The following is an 8,856-nucleotide window of genomic DNA, read 5'->3' as shown; positions in this document are numbered from 1 at the left end:
CTTGTAGTTCCTCTTTTCTCTGAGTGGCTCCAGGAGGCCCCGGTCTTTAACAGTGGCAAGGGACACTTTGTTGCTGTGCAAGGCTTGTTTCTGTTTTTCTGTTGGCTGGGAAATGGGAACCTCACAATCAAAAATCCCTAGGGACACTCCCCTGGGTTGTCTCCTCCAAAATTTAGAAACCTTACATTTGGCTCAGGATCTAAAACGAAAAAGACTAATCTTCCTTTCCACGGTGGCATGGCCACAATATAAATTAGACAACCAATCTCAATGGCCACCCAAAGGTAGGCTTGACTATAATATTCTACTAGACCTCTCTAATTTTTGTCAAAGACTAGGAAAGTGGTCAGAAATCATTTATGTCCAAGGCTTTTGGGACTTGCGCTCTTGCCCAGACCTGTGTGCCCAATGTTCAATGGCCCAGGTCTTATTAGCTAAAACCCGGCCCTTGGCCCCCACCTCAACAACAGAGGAGGACTGTGCCTCCATTTCAGATGGGGCCGAAGGCAGGGCACCTCCCCCCTGACCTTCCGGCTCCATTTCAGATGGGGCCGAAGGTGGGGCACCTCCCCCCTACCTTCCACCTCCATTTCAGACAGGGCCGAAGGCGGGGCACCTCCCTCCCAACCTTCCAACCCCCCTCCCTATGCCCCTCCCACCACCCCTCCCGCTCCTTCTTCAGCCACTCCTCCCACCTCTCCCATTGCGGCTCATACCCACTTGAAAACCACTATACCAAACCTTACTAATCAACCTTCCACTAATCAACCTAATCAACCTGACCTTACCCCTCCCAGTGGTTTGCTGGCCCCCCTCCGAGAGGTTGCCAGAGCCGAAGGGCTAGTTAGAGTCCATGTCCCTTTTTCCTTGGCAGATCTTTCCAAAATCAAAATGGCTCGGCGACTTTTCAGCTAACCCCACCCTATATTCCAAGGAGTTTCAATACCTATGACAGGCATATGACCTTACCTAGCATGATTTACATGTCATTCTTACTTCCACTCTAAACTCAAGGGAAAGAGAGCGCATTCTTGCAGCCGCCAGGCAGCATGCAGACCAATTACACTTAACTGACCCTGCCATCCCGGTGGGTGAGCAAGCTGTCCCATCTGCAGACCCTGAGTGGGACTACCAACCCCAACAACCCGGGCGTCGCAGAAGAGACATTATGATACAGTTCCTCTTAGCCGGCATGCAGGCAGTCTCTAACAAAAGAGTAAATTTTGATAAATTACAAGAAATTATTCAACATTCACATGAGAATCCTGCCTCCTTTTTAAAAGAGGCACTTGTCCAATTCACCCAACTGGATCCCACCTCTCCGGCAGAAGCTACTGTCCTTGCCGCTTATTTTATCTCCCAGTCAGCCCCTGACATCCGGAAAAAATTAATAAAGGTAGAGAATGGACCTCAAACCCCTATTCAGGACTTAGTCAAGTTGGCTTTCAAGGTTTTTAACTCTAGGGAAGAAGCAGCGGAAGCTCTTCAACAAACCAGAGTAAAACAGAAGGCCGCCCTCCAAGCACAAGCTTTAGTGGCTGCCCTCCAACCTGCATTACCCACTTTGCCAGCAGGGAAAGCCAAAAATAAGTCTCCTAAGGGCTCCTGCTTTAAATGCGGAGACCCAGGACACTGGGCAAACCAGTGTCCCCAAATCAAAGCGGCCACTCCGTCCAACCAATGCTTCAAGTGTGGTGCAACTGGGCATTGGGCAAATAAGTGCCCAAATCCTCACCTGCCTACCACACCATGCCCAGCCTGCCAGCAGGAGGGACATTGGAAGTCTGATTGCCACACCAGCAGGGCAGGCATTGCGCCTCAACGTGGTGCCTCTCCTCAAGGGTCAGAAGGCTCCTTCCAGCTCCTACACCTGGACGACGACTGACGCTACCCCCACTCGGAGACCCTGGTCACCCTCGCCGAGCCTAGGGTAACTCTACAGGTAGCGGGTAAGCCAATTTCTTTTCTCATCGATACGGGGGCTACCTATTCTGTTTTGCCAACCTATGGAGGTCCTAGTCAGCCATCCACTATCTCAGTAGTTGGGGTAGACGGTAAACCGTCTAACCCTCGCCAGACCCCAATGTTAAATTGCTGCCTGGACTATGCATGCTTTGCTCACTCTTTCCTCATCATGCCCTCTTGTCCCACCCCCCTTTTGGGATGAGACATCTTAACCAAGCTCAAGGCATCTATTTCCCTTCCCTTTCATCCTCACCCTGGCTCTAACATCACCCTCATAGCGCCTTTGTGCCCTCATAACCAAGGTCCTAATCCTCCCCCCCAAAGTTTCCAGTGTTGGTCAACTCGCAGGTATGGGACACCTCTACTCCGGTAGTCACCCAACACCATAAGCCAATTCTCATTCACTTAAAAGACCCTACCCACTTTCCGTCTCACCCCCAATTCTCGCTCTCTTTGTGCCACCGACTAGGAATTAAACCCATCATAGATCATCTACTCCAACAACAGATTTTAATTCCTACCCATTCTCCTTGTAACACCCCCATCCTCCCTGTCAAAAAACCCTCAGGGGCATACAGATTAGTTCAGGACTTATGTATCATTAATGAGGCAGTAATCCCAACACAGCCGGTGGTCCCAAACCCATATACCCTTTTATCCCGTATACCTTCCAAAACCTCTCACTTCACAGTCCTTGATTTAAAAGATGCATTCTTTTCCATTCCCTTACACCCCAACCACTATTTTCTGTTTGCCTTTACTTGGGAAGACCCCGAAACTTATACGTCTACTCAGCTAACCTAGACAGTCCTCCCTCAGGGCTTCTGGGACAGTCCCCATTTTTTTGGACAGGCATTGGCCAAAGATCTGGCCCAGTGCCCAATCAGTTCTAGCACAATTATCCAGTATGTTGATGATTTACTCCTGTGTAGCCCTTCACATGATGTCTCCCTACAGGACACCGCCCTCCTCCTTAATTATTTAGGAGGGCTAGGTTACAGGGTCACCAAACAAAAGGCCCAACTTTGTCTCCCTGCAGTTATATACTTAGGTATAGAACTTACTCTTGTGTCCAAGTCCCTTACTATAGACAGATTAAGTCTTATTCAGGACCTCACCCCCTCAACCAATGGAGAAGAAATCTTATCTTTTTTGGACTGGTAGGATTCTTTCAACATTGGATCTCAAATTTTGGGGTCCTGGCCAAGCCCCTTTACCAGGCTGCAAAAGAGTCCCCAACAGGACCCCTGTCCAATCCAAAACTAATCACTACTCATTTTATGCGCCTTAAGTCGTGTCTGCTGTCAGCCCCTACTCTCTCATTGCCTAACCCCCAATACCTGTTTTATCTCTTCACTGATGAATGCCAAAAAGTAGCCACAGGTCTCTTGGCCCAACCAATAGGAGCAACCTTAAAGCCAGTTGCTTATCTCTCCAAGCAACTGGACACCACAGTGCAAGGGTGGCAGCCCTGCCTACGAGCTCTAGCCACGGCAGCAGAACTGACCAAAGAAGCCTTAAAACTTACCTTAGGAGGCCCCCTCACAGTCCATTCCACACATCGCCTCCAAGATCTAATTTCCCACAAGTGTATCAGTCATCTCACTCCTTCCCACATACAATTATTCCATGTCCTATTTTTAGAAAACCCTGACATTAAAATAACCACCTGTTCCCCTCTTAACCTGGCCACTCTCCTGCCTACCCCAAATACCTCCCATGCCCCAGAGCATTCCTGTTCTGAGGTCATTCAGTCAGCCCTCCCAACTCATCTCCACTTATGAGACCAACCCCTCCCAAATCCACAACTAACATTCTTTGTAGACGGAAGCTCCTTTACTGATCCCCAAGGAAACAAACACGCAGGATATGCGGTGGTTACTAACACCCAAGTAATAGAAGCCAAACCTCTACCATTAGGCACAACCTCACAAAAGGCAGAACTCACTGCCTTAACCAGGGCACTCCATCTATCTGAGGGAAAAACAGTTAATATATATACTGACTCTAAGTATGCATACATGATAGCACATACACATTCTATACTCTGGCAAGAGTGGGGATTCTTAACTACCAAAGGAACTCCCATTATAAATGGCAGGCAAATCCAACTGTTACTACAAGCTCTAACCTCCCCTAAGGAGGTGGCTATCATTCATTGCAAAGGACATCAAAGGCCTACCAATCCAATTGCCCAAGGGAACCACTTTGCCGATGCCACAGCAAAATCAATAGCACTCTCCACAAAAAGTCCCCAATCTCTGTTTCTTAACCTCCCAATACTCCCCTTCCTATTCCTCAGAAGAAAGAAAAAAGTAGACTTTTACAAAACCCAGGCAACCATAACGCCTGACCAATGGATCTTTATCCAAAACTGTGTTGTCCTCCCTGAAGCTCAAACGCAAAAAATCCTAAGAGACATCCACAACTCTCTGCACATTGGGCACCAGGCTCTATATAATTTTTTATTTCCCATCATTGAGTGTCCATCCCTTCTCTCTCATCTAAAAAAAATCGGCCAACAGTGTCTGATCTGCCTAAAGGCAAACACTCAGGGGGCAATACGCAACATACACCCTAGTCATCAGCTTAGAGGGCATCAACCCAGAGAAGATTGGCAAATTGACTTCACCCATATGCCAAGACACAAAAGACTCCACTACCTACTCACCTTAGTAGATACCTTCTCAGGATGGATAAAGGCCTTCCCCACTACGGGGGAAAGTGTATCCATTGTGGCTACCATAATTATAGAACAAATTATACCACATTTTGGGCTCCCCCAATCAATCCAATCTGATAATGGGCCGGCCTTCATTTCCAGAGTAATCCAACTGGTGGCAGATTCACTCGGCATCACCTGGAAGCTACATATTCCATACCATCCCCAGTCGTCTGGAAAAGTTGAGCGGGCCAATGGACTCATCAAGCAACAATTAACCAAACTCTCCATAGAGACACAGCAGTTGTGGGTAACCCTACTTCCCTTTGCCCTTACCAGACTACGGGTGGCACCTAGAAGCCCTACAGGCCTCAGTCCATTTGAGCTGGTTTACGGGAGCCCTCTTGCATTACAAGAACTCCCTACTTTTCCAACACCACTGGCACCCTACTTACCCTATCTCTCTCTCCTAAGACAATTACTTAGAGAACACACTGAAAGGTCACTTGCCCCACCTACAGAAGGAAATCCAGACACCCCCTCGGCCCTTTCTCCAGGTGACCAGGTTCTACTCAAGGATCTAGATGCAAAGGGCCTTACTCCTAGGTGGAAAGGCCCATACACAGTAATTCTCACCACTTCTACAGCAGCCAAGCTTTTAGGTCACGGTTCCTGGGTCCATTTTACCCAGTTAAAGAGAGCCCAGCCCCCTCAGGTGGAGTGGCAGTCCACCCAACTGTCACCCACCCGTCTAAAAATCACCAAAATAGAAACAAGTTAGATGTGCTACACCCTCCTCAAATTTTCCCATTTCCTCGCTATTCTTCATCTTAATTTAACTGACTTTCCCCTCATAAACCCCATAGATACCCTCCTTCCTGATCCATCTCCCAACCAGTGGGTTTCCCGACTTTTTACTCTCATAGAAGACCTAGCTTGGCAGGGTGCCCTCTGTGATTTCAGCAATGTTGAACTTACTCTCTACACTTTTGCCACCATTATTATGGTTCACTCTAATTCCCCTAGTTACTCCTACTAATCCTAACTTTATATGGAGACTCTCTGTAACTGAAACCTGGTCTACAGACAACCAGGTACACTCAGTCATGCAGGGCACTGCAGAATGTCCCCCCCAGGGCTGTCAATCTGCCCTCTCCCTAAACTTTTCCCTAAGTTCCATCACTGGAGGCCTCCCGGCCATATGTTTCTTATATGACCAAACAGAATATAATTGTAAAAACTACTGGGAAGAAACCAACCTAGGGTGTCCATACAATTACTGTAAAATACATCATGTAATTTTAGATAACTCCAGATCCCAATGCCATCTTTTTTTTACTGAAGATGGTACAACAGGAAAATATAGTCTCAATATTAACAATCCCTGGGACTCTCAGTGGGCCCAGGGGGTAAAAGGTGGGCTATATGCATCATCTTTTTCCTCATATCCCACTGCAACCATCCAGGTGAAGAGAGTATACATTCAGCAAGTACAATTCCCTAAAGGTGTACAGGCCCTACAAAATTTAACCTCAGCCATAAAATCTCATGAACAAAAACTACAAAAGCAGTTAAGCCCCCCTAACAATGAGGATCCATTCTCATGGTTAACAGTTGTTCGCCAAGGACTTAACTTGAAACAGGCAGCCAGACTCCCTTAGTGGCAGTCCCTCTACCTGTTGCTTTCAATATCACCACCAACTCTACCAGCTTCTCTCAAGCAACATCCTTGCCTCAAGTCCCATTATATCATAATCCACAAAGTCAAACCCTTCCTTTCTGCTACTATACTCCCAACTCTTCATGGTGTAATCACACCCAAGCTCCCAACGGGACCCAGATGGCCCCCATTGGCGGCTACTTCTGGTGTAACCAAACTTTATCTAAAATTCTTAACCACACCTCCAACACCCAATCCCTTTGCGTTCTGGTGTCTTTAGTACCTAGCTTAACCCTATATGGCAAAGGAGAAATGTCCGAGTTAGCTTCCCAGCTTACCACTTCCAGTAATAAAATCCAAAAATGGGCCATTTTTCTTCCCTTAGTTATCGGGGTTTCCCTAGCATCGTCCCTAGTAGCCTCAGGACTTGGAACAGGGGCCCTGGCTTACTCAATTCAATCCACACAGACCCTCTCCACTCAGGTCCAGGCAGCCATAGAGGCTTCAGCTGAAAGCTTAGCTTCCCTACAATGTCAGATCACCTCAGTGGCCCAGGTAGCGGCACAAAATAGACGGGCATTAGATCTTCTCACTGCTGAAAAAGGAGGAACATGCCTCTTCCTAGGAGAGGAGTGTTGCTACTACATAATTGAATCAGGCCTAGTTGACACCAACGTCCAAACATTAAACAAAATCAAAAAGGAGCTTCAACAATTTAACCTCCCCTTAACCCCCAGACTACCGGTATGGCTGCTGCCTATAATACAGCAAATGCTTCCATTCCTAACTCCTATACTAATCCTCTGCCTTGCCTTATGTTTTGCTCCCGGTCTTATAAAATTTCTCTGAGCCAGGGTCCAAGAAATCACCTGAGTCACCTTCAATCAAATGTTCCTACCTCCCTACATCCAACTGCCCACCTCAGACCCTAACTATGCCCCCTAACAGCAGGAAGCAGCCAGACAGACAACGATGTCCTAAATTCTTATAATCAATAAGAGGTTGGACTGTTTGGGTGAGGGAAAAGCGACAAGATGGAGGAAGGTGAACAAGATGGCGCAGTCCCTGTTGCTTCCGGGTTCTTCATCACCAACTTGCCTGCACCCGGGAAAGTGCAGATCAACTGAGCACGCACCACGTGACATCAATCTGAAGAAACCAAAACTTACCCGACCAGGCCTATGAAGGTGCCCCTATCCCGCCCACTGCCCTCCCCTTTCCAGTGCCAATGCATAAAAGTTCGCCGACGGCAGGAGCCGGCGCGACTTCCCTGGCCCCATACTTGTGGACCAGAGAACCTCACCTGAGAGTTGCTGCATATTTGCAATTAAAACCTGCCACTTTCTTACTTAATTTGGTCTTGTGTTAAACTTATTTAACTCCCCTAAATTAATTAAAACAGTATCTGGAGTCAAGATACAGCTTAGAATTTGTCTAAAAGTCTGATCTAATGTTTCTGCACTGTTAATATTCTTGTCATGAAAGTGTGACTCACTGACTTGGACCACTGAGGCTTCTAAATATACGGAAATAAAATCTATATGTGAAAACAGAGTAGAATTAAGACGTTACCTAGATACAGTCTTCTGAGGTTACCACTGGAGAGGTGATGACCAAGATCAAATAAATTGAGTAACATATGGAAAATTGTATGGTGGAGAAAGAATCAGACTGCAATTAGGTATCCTAAAGCTACTTCTGACTTTGTCATCACCTGGGAAAATAGCACCACCTCTCCGGCCCTCAGCTTTATCATGGGTAAAGTAAGGCATTTGACTAGATGACCACTAATGTTGAACTCTATGAAATCTAAGATGCTCTAATGTTATCTTAGCATTTTTTAGCTATAAAAACTATAATCTAAAATTTCAGATGCTTCCTGAATGTCACTCAACTATTTTCTAAACCAGAAATGGGCTGTATTGTATCCAGAGCAAGGTAGTTGATGATCATGATGCCTAGTATCTCTAACTAGTCTAATGCATTGGGGAAACACCAGAGGTTCCTTGAATTGCTTCTTTAGGGAGGGATGAGTCCAGGTAATTGTTATTTCATTAAGTGTCATTTTACGAAACACACCTATGTATCCAAGTCTTTTATGAGCACTGGAAAATCGGACATTAATATTAATTCTTTCTCCTCCAGAGGCTCATAGTTACATGAGTCAGAAAAATAACTTCTCATTAGATAAAATTTTAAGTGCTATGATATGTTTTTAAATAGGGAGGGGGTATGAAGCTCAAAAGAGAGATCTTGATTCATTCATTCTACAAATAATTATCAATAACTCAATATATGCCAGGCACCATTCTAAGAAACAGTATGAACACAGCAGTGAAAAATAAAAGTAAAAAAAAAGATCCTGCCCGAGATAGGCAACAGAAAGATAAAGAATAAAATAAATATGTCCAGGCACGGCAGCTCATACCTGTAATACCAGCACTTTGGAAGGCTGAGGCAGGCAGATCACGAGGTCAGGAGTTCGAGACCAGCCTGGCCAACATGGTGAAACCTCGTCTCTACTAAAAATACAAAAATTAGTTGGGCGTGGTGGCAGGCACCTATAATC

The 8,856-nt window shown here is 46.2% G+C and overlaps 1 protein-coding gene and 1 long non-coding RNA gene across 12 annotated transcripts in view; one reads left to right on the top strand and one right to left on the bottom strand.

The window, feature by feature from the left end:
- The window catches only part of LOC105487675 (corin, serine peptidase), a 276,725-nt gene that overhangs the window by 239,411 nt on the left and 28,458 nt on the right, over positions 1–8,856 (bottom strand). The window contains exon 1 of one of the 10 annotated variants that reach the window (XM_011751192.3): positions 3,494–3,571. The exons of the other annotated variants lie outside the window; for them this stretch is intronic. The gene's annotated coding sequence lies outside the window, so the exon portion shown is untranslated. Of the gene's footprint in view, positions 1–3,493; positions 3,572–8,856 lie in introns of those variants that run through there. 10 annotated transcript variants of the gene reach the window in all.
- On the top strand, positions 1,656–7,656 carry LOC105487676 (uncharacterized). 2 transcript variants are annotated; one of them, XR_011621311.1, is made up of 3 exons: positions 1,656–1,949; positions 4,790–4,933; positions 7,142–7,656. It is a non-coding gene; the product is annotated as an uncharacterized lncRNA (long non-coding RNA). The 2 variants fall into 2 exon arrangements; XR_011621312.1 differs by having other exon boundaries at positions 4,790–4,937.

Source organism: Macaca nemestrina, chromosome 3, assembly GCF_043159975.1.
Source record: "Macaca nemestrina isolate mMacNem1 chromosome 3, mMacNem.hap1, whole genome shotgun sequence".
Lineage (NCBI taxonomy): Eukaryota > Metazoa > Chordata > Mammalia > Primates > Cercopithecidae > Macaca > Macaca nemestrina.
Note: the sequence above shows the minus strand (reverse complement) of the source record. Positions and strands in the feature narration are given on the sequence as shown.